Source organism: Triturus cristatus, chromosome 5_1, assembly GCF_964204655.1.
Source record: "Triturus cristatus chromosome 5_1, aTriCri1.1, whole genome shotgun sequence".
NCBI classification, from domain to species: Eukaryota; Metazoa; Chordata; class Amphibia; order Caudata; family Salamandridae; genus Triturus; species Triturus cristatus.
The window spans coordinates 11,881,550-11,895,215 of NC_140587.1; the positions used below are offsets into that span (position 1 = coordinate 11,881,550).

At 47.2% G+C, this 13,666-nt stretch overlaps 1 protein-coding gene across 1 annotated transcript in view; it reads right to left on the reverse strand.

Annotated features, from left to right (window-relative positions):
* LOC146829955 (GTPase IMAP family member 8-like) overlaps positions 1-13,666 on the reverse strand; it is a 126,367-nt gene that overhangs the window by 51,996 nt on the left and 60,705 nt on the right. The window lies entirely within an intron of this gene.

Consider the following 13,666-nt stretch of genomic DNA (forward strand, 5'->3'; position numbering starts at 1 on the left):
ATGTCGTAAATCAAAGATGGCTGGAGGTTAGGGAGGCAACAGAGGTCCCAGGGCAATGGCGATCTGAGGGTGCCCACAACCCTAAAAGGAAAACTTATAGACTGGGGGGAGGGGGTTTAGGTATTTTAAAATTCATCAGATAAACACATGATTCTTTATCTTTTCCGGGCGGCGTTCCAAACTAAAACATTGATGTTAACAATTTTTTCAGTTAATTAAAAACGCAGTATCGCAGTTTAAAAAATCTATTGATACAGCAGAGACTAAAATAAATAACACTTTATACATGTAAGATATTCAAGACATTCAATTCCGTCATTAAGCAACTAGAGCTCGAATCCAAAGGAAAGGAAATCCCACTTATTGTACCCGTGCTCTATTAAGGTACTGCCACCCAGCAGGAAGTTTGGCGCTTGCTGGCCCCGCAAATTGAAACTATGATCCCAAAATTGTGCTTAAAATACAACATATTTTAGCCTGTTTTGGGGGTAAAACAACGAATAGTGTAAGTTTATTGTCAATATGGCTTTAGATCAGCTTACCTGCTGGGTCCTAGGAAACGGGTTCTTGGCTCAGGCGGCCAGGAGCTGTAGCATCGCCATTCACTCTGTTATATATTAAAGTGCAGTGCTGAGCTGGAGGGGGGCATTCTCCCATCCCCCACTGCCGGGACTCTACAATTGCAACCCGATTGTAAACAATGTGCAGAGATCCTTGCAGCTGAACTCTTTAACCGCAGAGTCCCCATGGCAGATGAACTAAGGACGTATTACAATGTTGCATCTCTGCACTCACAACCAAATATAATAGGCAATGTATTTTTTTTTCTTTGCAGCAAAGCCATGATTTATTAATGAGAATTCACAGTCGCGGCAAACACCACCCAAATGAAGCAGTTTCGGGTGGAGCTATAAAGCACACACTTTGCAGCACTCTACGCTACACTCACAGTAAAGTCTAACTGTCTGGGGAAGCCTTTCTGAACATAGAGTTACTCTGAGGCACGCCTTCCTCACACGGACTGTAGGGGAGGGGCACAGACTGTGTTAGAACAATTGTGCAATTTATCGCAAAAATTGATAAAAATCGCTGATGGGACAACAGCACCGGCGGCTGAGGAAGTATGCGCTGTGTGTACAGTGTGGCTGGGAGCAAGGCACGAATGGGGGGGCGAGCGAGAAGGCATCGGACTGCGGGAAGAAAGTGGTCTGTGCAGTAAAGGGGCCAGTAACCATGGAAGGACACACATGACGACATGGCCTTCATAAGGAGGGACTAACAGGCCTACAAACAATCAGAAGGCAGCATTTAAGACACAAGCCAATGAAAATGATGGGTGGAGAATGGGTGGAGCTTCCACAAAGCTTCCATGCTACACTGAAATACTGCATGTTTCGCAAAGTGTGCAGCGCATGCACTGCAACGCTAGGCGAGACCTAAAAATTTGTGACACGGTCAAAATCTTTTAAAATATTTTTTCACATATGTAACATTTTTTAAAAAATTGTTTATACTTACAAAAAAATGTTTTCTAACCAAAAAAGATATGTTTAATAAATAAATTGACACTGTTGTGGTACTAGTTTTTCTTGCCCGCACCTGAATATTTACTGCTTTGCTGAGGCTTTGTTTCTCAATTGCTGTTTCCTTGTTATTGGCAAATTTATCTTGTTTACAGGAGCCCCGTTACTTTAAAAAGCTACTGGCTGGAAAGCCCATTGGCAGATTAGGTCACACAGTGAATTAAATCAATATTTCAAATGTATTAAAAAAATGGAGAAAATGTAGTGAACTGTGCAAAATGTTTCCCTTATAAAAGAAGAAAAATTAGTTGGCAAAGAAACAACTCAGCCCCAGCTGAAACTGCAGGCCACCAACCACAATAACGACATTTTAAAAATCAATTAAAATTATAAATAAATCCTGGTGTATGCCCCCAATCAAACAACACCAGTTTTTTCAACTTACTTGTAAAATCTCAAATACAAAGTATTTAAATCCAACGGTATATGCAGCTGACCCAAAGAGTGACCTTTCCAGCTCCAAATACAAATTAAAAGAAACCAGGAGATGGATTAAGCATTGTGAGGAGCCAGATGGACAGGTACAGGAAGTTGGAGACTCTAGGGAACGTCCTTCCTGTTGGACAAAATAGTAAGTAAAAGAAAAAAAGTACTCCTTGCACATCAAATAAAGGTCATTTGAGGAGGGTTTTGACTCCAAACAGTAATTTCGGGAAGACTCTGATGCTTCTCGAGGACAGAATCTTTCCCAGATTGCAACTGCGGTAGATCCTGTGAATTCAGGATCTTATACGTCAAAAAACATCCACTGGAAGTCGCTGGCACACCGAATGACGTGTTGCAAATCACAAAATCTAGTGGATGCATGCGGTCAACTAACAAATCTTGTGGCGCTCCAGAATAGCTCTGAAATCTGGTGGGCAATTGCGAGCGCCTGGCAATTCACTCCCATGCACACAAAATGACATTTTGAGCACAATAACCCAAAAAACTCAGCTCCGTTGCGGAGTTTGTAGGTGACTCTGTATTTTCCGCAGAATGCGGAGCTGCCGAACTCAGCAAACTCGGCAAGTGGAGCGGGGTTTTACACCCAGGCCTACTCAAGTGGGTAATGCAAATGAGGGGTTTGAATCCACAATTGTTGAGGTGATCCATCTACCAGCAGGGAATGCACTTTACAGTGGAACATAGACCTCGGTCAGACCACGCCATTGCTGATGGTCTAAGTAGGTTCTTCCACATTAATGATAAGAACTCCAAAAAGGTTCTTGTCACACTACATGAAGAAATAACCACAGGCAAGTGCTACAGGTGTGTTGAGTCAGGCTGCTTGGCACTGTTCATATCACTCTGCATAAAGATATAACCACAGGAGAGTGCTGCAAGCATTGTTGAGTCAGGCTGCTTGGCACTGTTCATCTGACACTACATGAAGAAATAACCACAGGAGAGGGCTACAAGCATTGTTGAGTCTGGCTGCTTGGCACTGTCCATCTCACACCACATGAAAAAATAACCACAGGCAAGTGCTACAGGTGTGTTGAGTCAGGCTGCTTGGCACTGTTCATCTCACACCACGTGAAGAAATAACCACAGGAGAGGGCTACAAGCATTGTTGAGTCAGGCTGCTTGACACTGTTCATCTCACACTTCATGAAGAAATAACCACAGGTGAGTGCCACAAGCATTGTTGAGTCAGACTGCTTGGCACTGTCCATCTCACACCACATGAAAAAATAACCACAGGCAAGTGCTACAGGTGTGTTGAGTCAGGCTGCTTGGCACTGTCCATCTCACAACACATAAAGAAATAACCACAGAAGAGGGCTACAAGCATTACTGAGTCAGGCTGCGTGGCGCTGTCCATCTCACACTAGATGAAGAAATAACCACAGGAGAGTGCTAGAAGCATTGTTGAGTCAGGCTGCGTGACACTGTTCATCTCACACTTCATGAAGAAATAACCACAGGTGAGTGCCACAAGCATTGTTGAGTCAGGCTGCTTGGCACTGTTCATCTCACACTAGATGAAGAAATAACCACAGGAGAGTGCTAGAAGCATTGTTGAGTCAGGCTGCGTGACACTGTTCATCTCACACTTCATGAAGAAATAACCACAGGTGAGTGCCACAAGCATTGTTGAGTCAGGCTGCTTGGCACTGTCCATCTCACAACACATAAAGAAATAACCACAGAAGAGGGCTACAAGCATTACTGAGTCAGGCTGCTTGGCACTGTTCATCTCACAACACATAAAGAAATAACCACAGAAGAGGGCTACAAGCAATGTTGAGTCATGCTGCTTGACACTGTTCATTTCACACTACGTGAAGAAATAACCACAGGAGAGTGCTACAAGCATTGTTGAGTCAGGCTGCTTGGCATTGTTCATCTCACTACATGACGAAATAACCACAGGAGAGTGCCACAAGCATTGTTGAGTCAGGCTGCGTGGAACTGTTGATCTCACACGACATGAAGAAATAACCATAAGAGAGTGCCACAAGCATTGTTGAGTCAGGCTGCTTGACACTGTTCATCTCACACCACGTGAAGAAATAACCACAGGAGGGGGCTGCAAGCATTGTTGAGTCAGGCTGCTTGGCACTGTCCATCTCACACCACATGAAGAAATAACCTCAGGGGAGTGCTGCAAGGATTGTTGAGTCAGGCAGCGTGGCACTGATCATTTCACACTAGATGAAGAAATAACCACAGGAGAGTGCAAGAAGCATTGTTGAGTCAGGCTGCGTGACACTGTTCATCTCACACTTCATGAAGAAATAACCACAGGCGAGTGCCAGAAGCATTGTTGAGTTAGGCTGCTTGGCACTGTCCATCTCACACTACCTGAAGTAATAACCACAGGCGAGTGCTACAAGCATTGCTGAGTCAGGCTGCTTGGTACTGTTCATCTTACCACATAAAGAAATAACCACAGGGGAGTGCTACAACCATTGTTGAGTCAGGCTGCTTGACACTGTTCATGTCACACTGCATGAAGAAATAACCACAGGAGAATGCCACAAGCATTGTTGAGTCAGGCTGGTTGGCACTGTTCATGTCACACCACCTGAAGTAATAACCACAGGGGAGTGATACAAGCATTGTTGAGTCAGGCTGCTTGGCACTGTTCATCTCACACTGCATGAAGAAATAACCACAGGAGACTGCCACAAGCATTGTTGAGTCAGGCTGCTTGACACTGTTCATCTCACACCACGTGAAGAAATAACCACAGGAGGGGGCTGCAAGCATTGTTGAGTCAGGCTGCTTAGCACTCTCCATCTCACACTACATGAAGAAATAACCTCAGGGGAGTGCTGCAAGGATTGTTGAGTCAGGCAGCGTGGCACTGATCATTTCACACTAGATGAAGAAATAACCACAGGAGAGTGCTAGAAGCATTGTTGAGTCAGGCAGCGTGACACTGTTCATCTCACACTTCATGAAGAAATAACCACAGGCGAGTGCCACAAGGATTGTTGAGTCAGGCTGCTTGGCACTGTCCATCTCACACTACCTGAAGTAATAACCACAGGCGAGTGCTAAAAGCATTGCTGAGTCAGGCTGCTTGGCACTGTTCATCTCACACCACATAAAGAAATAGCCACAGAAGAGGGCTACAAGCATTGTTGAGTCAGGCTGCTTGGCACTGTTCATCTAACACTACGTGAAGAAATAACCACAGGGGAGTGCTGCAAGCATTGTTGAGTCAGGCTGGTTGGCACTGTTCATGTCACACCACCTGAAGTAATAACCACAGGGGAGTGATACAAGCATTGTTGAGTCAGGCTGCTTGACACTGTTCATTTCACACTATGTGAAGAAATAACCACAGGAGAGTAATACAAGCATTGTTGAGTCAGGCTGCGTGGTACTGTTCATCTTACCACATAAAGAAATAACCACAGGGGAGTGCTACAACCATTGTTGAGTCAGGCTGCTTGACACTGTTCATGTCACACCACCTGAAGTAATAACCACAGGGGAGTGATACAAGCATTGTTGAGTCAGGCTGCTTGACACTGTTCATTTCACACTATGTGAAGAAATAACCACAGGAGAGTAATACAAGCATTGTTGAGTCAGGCTGCGTGGTACTGTTCATCTCACCACCTAACCACCTCATATATAGAAAGCACCTGAAGACCTGGCTCTTCCCATAAACTCTGGTCGCTCACTCTGGCTCCGCTCAGCACTGGGATGCTCCCGGGTAGCCATGCGCTTTACAAGATCCTTTTTCATTTCATTCAAAGGCTACATTAGTGGGTGGCACAGTGTGTGCTGCTGCCCACTAACAGCATTCAATTTGCAAGTCTTGGGCACCCAAAGCATCATTTACTAGGAGCTTATAAGTACATTGAATGCACCAAGCAGGGGTAGAGTGGTTTTACCATATTTAATTGAGAGAGCTCAAACACTTTAGCACTGAAAAGCCAACAAAAATGGGTTCAGCTAACGAAGAGAGTGAAGGCAAAAGTTTATAGTGACAATACCACACTTGGGATCCCAGGGAGTCACTCCCATCAGAGAACCTATCACTCCCTATCTAGACATGAAAACTCACTAAAGGACTCCTTCCCTTGCTCCCAATACACAACCCCTGATTTTAGCAAACGTTTGGTGTGACCTTGCGGAGAAGGTCAGATCCAAGAGTGCTCTAAATCCCTGGTGCAGTGTCCTTGTGAGAACCTGCTGATCATTTTACCATTCCAGCAGACCCATTGCATTTTATTGTTGCAGAGACCCATGTCAAAGGAAGCATGGCAGGGCTCTGAATATACTGTATGTGTTTGTTACCCATCACAGAGTGCTAGCAGCTCATACGTCCACACGAGAAGGAGAAACTCTTCTTCAGCATTCTGTGTCCATGAAGCAGTGAACAGGATCCCCAGCCAGAAACAGATGAGCATTACCCAACCCCTCATGCATATACCTGCATACCCCTGAAAGAGGACCTAGATAAGCATACAGCAGATGCTCTAATTACAGAAGAAATACTGTTCCACTAGCACTTAGCACATTGTCGCATTCCCAGGACAAGTGGTCACATACTGCTTAACTAGCTGATCACCTTGTACAGGCCCCAACTGCCAGGCTTGCACCATTTTTATTAACTTTGGTTACCTCACCTTGGGTGAAACCTTTACATCCTGATGAGCCACATAATTCCCACCCCCATTCATGGGCCAACCCGCACCTGACATTCAAACATTACGTTTGTCCCCAAACATGATAAAGACAACAGTTTTTTGTTTTTCACATATGTCAACTCCCAACCCCTGGTTTGTCACTCCAAAATACATCCATCTAATTCAGATGACTGTACCCTTAATTCTTGTATCCCTGGTCCCTCATGGATAGAGCTGGAAGAGCAGAGACATTGGAATGGGGGTGCTTTCTCCTAATGGACACCGTTCCAGATGATTGCCCCAACTGCAAGACATCTTGCTCCGTTTGACTATCTCACTCTTCAAGTTGTCTTTCTCTGTTTGCTCGGGGCTGACACAAATCCCTGGCTTTCCCAGGCACTTTTGCAATTTTGGCCTCTAAAGAAATGGCCAGGGAAACCTCCACTGCCATATCCTGAGTCCCTTCCATCCACAATCTAATCCCAGAGCTTCCTAAAAAATGATATGTTCCTTGTGAATTCTTCAAGTCCTAATAATATGGTCACCATCATGCCATGACCTGGGCACTCTTGTTGAGGGTCCACCTTGAATGGTGTGTGATAACAGCAAAGGTGACACATTTCATGCAAATTTTGCATCTGGTTGTCACATGAGGAGAACAAATTAATTTATTGCGTGTTCAAGGCACTGTTGGTTGGCATAGACAATCCCAAATTCTTGGTGAAGCATCAGAGTTATTTTGACGTTAGAGATGTTTAATGACTTCGAATAGTCCCTATACCCTTGTCCCTGAAACAAGGGTCTGTTGTCCATGTGCAACTCCTTCAAAAACCAAAGAATAGCCATAATCTTCTCCAGTTTTGAGATCAACTTGCTGGCAGCAGTTGAAGACACTATCTCCCCCGTCAGCAATTTAGAATAATCATCCACCATCACAAATAGATGGCATCCATACAGGAGGCTCCTGAAGTTGCTGCTTGCCCCATGTCCCCCTAAAAAGAAACTTCAACGATCACTGGAGTGGAGGATTCTGGCACCCGGCTGCAGGACACAAATGACATGCCATCACAACCCTTACAAGCTCATCCAACTGTGGAAACCACAATTTAACTCTAAATCTGCTTTTGTTTTTCATCACATCTTTGTCTCCCCCATGGACCAGGTGAACTAGTGGCATTGTGAAGTGTTTGGAAGTAACCAGCCTTTGGCCTCTAAGCACATACCCCGCTGTTGTGGCAACCAGTTTGTGCGAGACATTTTACAATGGTGTGTAAAACTCATTGCGGTTTGAGGGTGCGGTGCGACTTATAACTCTTCAGAGCAGTCCAGCTCCCAGTGTGGCTTCCATGCAGGGTCATCTGTAGACATTCAGTGCTGGCAGTCAGTTGCATGATCCTGTCCACGGATAGGGGTCACGGCTGCAATCTTGCAAATGCATATCTCAACTATTCTTCAGTTGCTTGTGCCTCCACTACTCCTGCAAATGGAGTAACCACTTTTCAATCCTCAAGGGTGGGTTGGTTCATGACACTGGACATAGTGTACACTACAAAGAATTGTCCACACAAGTGCAAATGAAATGGCTGCACTCTCACTGAATGACTATTCTCTCAAGTACTGTTATTCTGTGGTGGTGAGCACTCTGCTGGCATAGCCTATTGGATCTATTCTCCACATACCTATTGTTGCAACAGAGCTGCTCCCACACCGGGCTGGCATAGGCTATTGGGTCTATCCTCCACATACCTATTGTTGCAACAGAGCTGCTCCCACACCGGGCTGGCATAGGCTATTGGCTCTATCCTCCACATACCTATTGTTGCAACAGAACTGCTCCCACACCGGGCTGGCATAGGCTAGTGGGTCTATCCTCCACATACCTATTGTTGCAACAGAGCTGCTCCCACACCGGGCTGGCATATACTATTGGGTCTATCCTCCACATACCTATTGTTGCAACAGAACTGCTCCCACACCCTGCTGGCATAGGCTATTGGGTCTATCCTCCACATACCTATTGTTGCAACAGAGCTGCTCCCACACGGGCTGGCATAGACTTACAGCTAAGTCGCTTTTGTCAGGAGAAAGTACATAAATGTAGGGTCTGTTTTCTCAGTTCAGCTTCAAACTTGGGCAGCAAATGGAATTGTATGTGTTGGTACCTCTGAGCCGTAGACTCTGAAGTGTGATCACTGTGCAGTTTGATGATCTTCCCTTTAATGCAGGCTGTACCTTGAAAAAGACCTTGGAACTTGTACTATCCACATCAGGGGTGTATTTCTTGAATGCAAATTGGACCAGGTGGAGACTCTCTGCCATCTGGCAGGTCAGAAGCTTGACCGTTCATCTGTGGCTAGATCTGCAGATGCAGGGAAAGTGATTCACCTAATCACAGGATGCACACTTCTTTCTTCTTTCTCCACTTGGCTTGTGGTATAGGGTCACCACAGTATCCGCATTGAGTGTTGTGTTGATCCTTCCCATTCTCTGATGATTTGACTTAAGAGACTTGGTTTACATGTTTGCTCTTTGTAGGTCCTGTAAAAGTGACTCAATGTTTGGCGCCTGGCTTTGGGCAGCTCTTTTGTCAAAATGTCAAAATGTCAGGAAAGGGTTTTCCAGGCTGGGGGAGTATTTGTTTTCTCAGCTTTGAGGGGCCATATCCTAGGATGGTCTGTATCTTGATTTCCTCTGTTTCATCATAAATTGTACAGGTGCTTGTGAGTTCTTTTATCCTCATGTAGTATGCATCGAAGAATTATTTGGGGTCTTGCTGCACCTGCCTAAATAGGATTATTTTATATTCAGGTTTGAAGTGGGTCTTTGGGCATCATCAGTGGTGACAACATGTAAATGTTTTTACCGGCAACTTATCAACGGAATGGGGTTGGGCCCTTATGATGCATGTGGAGAGGCACAGACACAATGTATATGATAAAATGCCTTCCTGCCATGTATGTATATTTGTGGTGATATGCTGTACCATAGGGAAAAAAACACACACTTAACATTTAATGTTATTTCTTTTACGACAGCATTATTCAATAATTCTTTTTATTTAATAGCAGATATATTTGTATAATTCTCGCTTTCACTAGAGTATCAATCTCCACCCACTTCTCCAGTCTCTTGGGTTGTACGTTTTCATGCTGGCAGGAGCTGTGTGAGTTCTCTGCTAGGGAAGCCAAGGGCTATGCAAAGTTCTTGTGTTGTAACTAAAATAGCCTTGAAGTAGATATGGTGGGCATTGACCTCCTGGTCAGAGTCACTCCTCTCCCCCCACGCAGCTCCACCTTTAATGCTCTGCCCATGAGCCCAAGCTCCTTCCAGGTAGGTGTTAGAGGCCCTCCTCGACATACAGGCTCCTGCCTGCGCCTCATCCCTTGTGGTCTAGTGGAAGAGCACCATGCTCTTCTACTATTCCACTCTGTACTGTGTCCTTTGTTCCTCTTTCTCTATTGCCTCTTTATCATTGCCTTTTCTCTAATGCCACTTTTTCATTGCCTTTTCTCTATTGCCTATTTTTCAGTGCCTTTTCTCTATTGTCTCTTTCCCATTGCCTTTTTCTCTTTTTGCCTCTTCCCTTTGCCTCTTTTCCCTCCTTGCTCCCTCTTCCTGTGCTCCTGTCACTGCTGCCCCATGCCCCCTCCCCCAGCTTGTTGCTCCTGCCTCCCAGCTGATTGCCTTCCTCCCAACCCCTACTTAATGGAGGCTGCTGTGCGGTCGCGGCACTGTCGTGCTGAAGATGTGCTAAAGGCAAGCCCATCTGCGCCTGTCCGTGACCCAACCGTGACCAGCGCCAGGAACCCTCGTCCCCCGCCATGACGACCTCAGCACTGTCCATGCACTAAACCCCAGATGCAACAATGGCTGCCAGCTCTTGAGGCCAACACCCAAGGGCTGATCTCCTGCTGACACTGCCCCACACCTTCAGCCACCTCCGGAACCTGGCAACAACCCCCAGCCCACCGCACACCAGCACACACAAACACCTAAGCTGCATCCTCCTCAACATACACTCCCTGCACAGAAATGTTGTAGAAATCTGGGACCTCCTCAACACTCACACGCCCAATTCCCCCTTCCTCACAGAGACCTGGACTAACGTCCGCTACACAACTGACATCGCAACTGCCATCCCTGACAGATACAATATCCTGAGAAAAGACCGCCCCAACCGCCCAGGAGGAGGCCTCGCCATCACCCACAAAGGATCCCTCCGATTGACAGCCACCGAGTCGGACGATGCCTCACCCCCCACGGAACACATCCACTTCCAGATCCAGACCAACCCCAAAACAACACTCGGCGGAACCCTCGTCTACAGACCACCTGGACCCAGCACCCCTTTCACCAATGTCATTGCCGACCTCATCACACCCCATGCCCTCACCTCCACAGACTACATACAACTCAGAGACCTGAACTTCCACCTGGACAGCCACAGCAACCCCAACACCACTGCCATCCTAGAGAACCTCACCAACATAGGGCTGAAGCAACTTGTCTGCACCCCCCACTCACAGCAGGGGTCACCCCAACCCCATCTTCACTTGAGGAAACAGCATCTTCTTCAGCCACACCACAGAACTGCTCTCGACTGACCACCAGTGCATCCATTTCTCCTTTACGAAACCCACCGCACACATGTACGTGTGCTGTCTTCTATGCAGAATCTGGAACAAAGTCTCTGAAGAACACCTTACCTCCGCCCTCACCTGCACTCCACCCCCAGCTACGACATAAGGCAAGCAACCTACACCAATGGGTCGCCAACTGCGCCAACACTATCGCCCCCTCCAGAACACCATGAGACGACACAACAAGAAAGCTAACTGGTTCACCACGGCTCTCTAAGAATCCAAGTGTTCGTGCTGATGACTGGAAAAGACATGGAGAAACAGAAAAACTCTGGAAGCATGCTCCGCCTACAAAACAGCCACCACTGCACATCACCAACTCATCAAACCCACAAAGAAAAACTTCCTCCAAGACAGAATCCTCTCCAATGCCCACAATTCCAAGGAACTCTTTGCCATCATACAGGAATTTGCCAAACCCAACAGCGAAACAACTGAAGTCCCTTCCTCCGAAAGACCTCTGCAACAGACTCACCTCCTTCTTTCACCTCAAGATCAAGATGCACTACGACAACTTCGATGGCCAAGACCTCTGCACCGCCCCAACCCGGAGCAACGCCCTTCTCACCTGGACCACACTCATGACAGAGGACACCCTAAAGACCATGAAGAGCATCACTCCGGAGCCCCTTCTTACCCCTGCCCACGGAACATCTTCCACAGGGCCGCCACTGCCATCGCACCCGAGCTAGTTCGAACCAATAACTGCTCCCTTGAGGCAGCCATGTTCCCCGACAACTGGAAGTGCCTCAAAGACAACCCTCTCCCAAAGAAGCCCTCCGCTGACCCGACGTACCTCAAGAATTTTAGGCCTATTTCACTGCTTCCATTTGCAGCCAAAGTCATAGAAAAAGCCGCCAACACCCAGCTAGCACACTTCATCAAAACCAACAACATCCTCGACACCTCTCAATCCAGATTCCACAGCAACCATAGCACCAAGATCACCCTCCTCGCCACCACTGATGACATCGCGCCCTCCTCGACCAAGGCCAAATGGCAGCTCTCATCCTCCTGGACCTATCAGCAGCCTTCAACAATGTTTCCCACCGCACACTAGCCACCAGACTCCACGACGCTGGCATCAAAGGAAAGGCCCTCGACTGGTTAGGATCATTCCTCTCAGGCAGAACACAGAGAATAAGACTCCCACCGTTCTCTCAGAACTGGCATAGATCAGATGCGGAGTACCCCAAGGATCCTCTCTCAGTCTCAGTCTCTTCAACGTCTACATGGTCCCCCGAGCAACCATCGTCAAAAACCACAGGTTCAACATTGTCTCCTACGCCGATGACACCCAGCTCATCCTTCCCTCACCATGGAACACAGCATCACCAGGCACAATTTCCAAGAAGGGATGAAAGCCGCCGCAAACTGAATGAGGAACTACTGCCTGAAACTCAACTTGGAAAAAACAGAAGTCCTCATCCTTGGCTCCACCTCCTCTGCATGGGACGACACCTGGAGTCCCCCCGCCCTCGGAAACCCACCCACCCCAATGGACCATGCACCTTGGCATCATACTGGACTAATCACTCCCCATGAATCGCCAGATCAACGCCATCTCCTCCAAATGCTTCAATACCCTCCGTGCTCTACGGAGGACATTCTAGTGGATCCTCCCCAACTCCAGGGAAACTGTCACTCATGCACTCCTCACCAGCAGACTGGACTACGCCAACGCCCTCTATGCTGAAATCAACAAAAAACTCCTCTGCAAATTCCAGACCATCCAGAACGCCGCAGCCAGACTAATCCTCCATATCCCACGGCACAACCACATCACCAAACACCTCCGAAACCTCCATTGGCTCCCCATCGAAAAAACAATAGCTTTAACCCCTTCGATGCTGCGCAGATTCCGCCGCTGTGCTGACGGAATCTTGCGCGGGCGTGGTCATGACGGAATGGTTCCGTCATGAGCACAGCTCAACCGTGGGTCATGACGGAACCATTCCGTCATGAGCACCGAAGGGGTTAAAGCTGCTCACGCACACCTACAAGGCCCTCCACAACGCAGGACCCCAATACCTCAATGATCGCATCTTTTTCCATGCCCCCAAGACAAACCTCTGCTCAGCCGACCTCTCCCTAGCCACCATCCCACACTTCTACAGGACCAGAGCAGCTGGAAGGTCCTTCTCCTACCTTGCAGAAAATACCTGGAGCGAACTCCCCCTTCACCTCCGGCGAAGCCCGACAGTGCACCAATTCAGAAAGGACCTCAAGACCTGGCTCTTCCAATGACCCCCAACGGAGCTGCTCAAACCCATCACCAGCGCCTTAAGACCCTAACAGGTGAGTAGTATGCCTTACAAAACCCTGATTGATTGATTGTAAATTATTTTTACTTTCCTTTTATTTGATT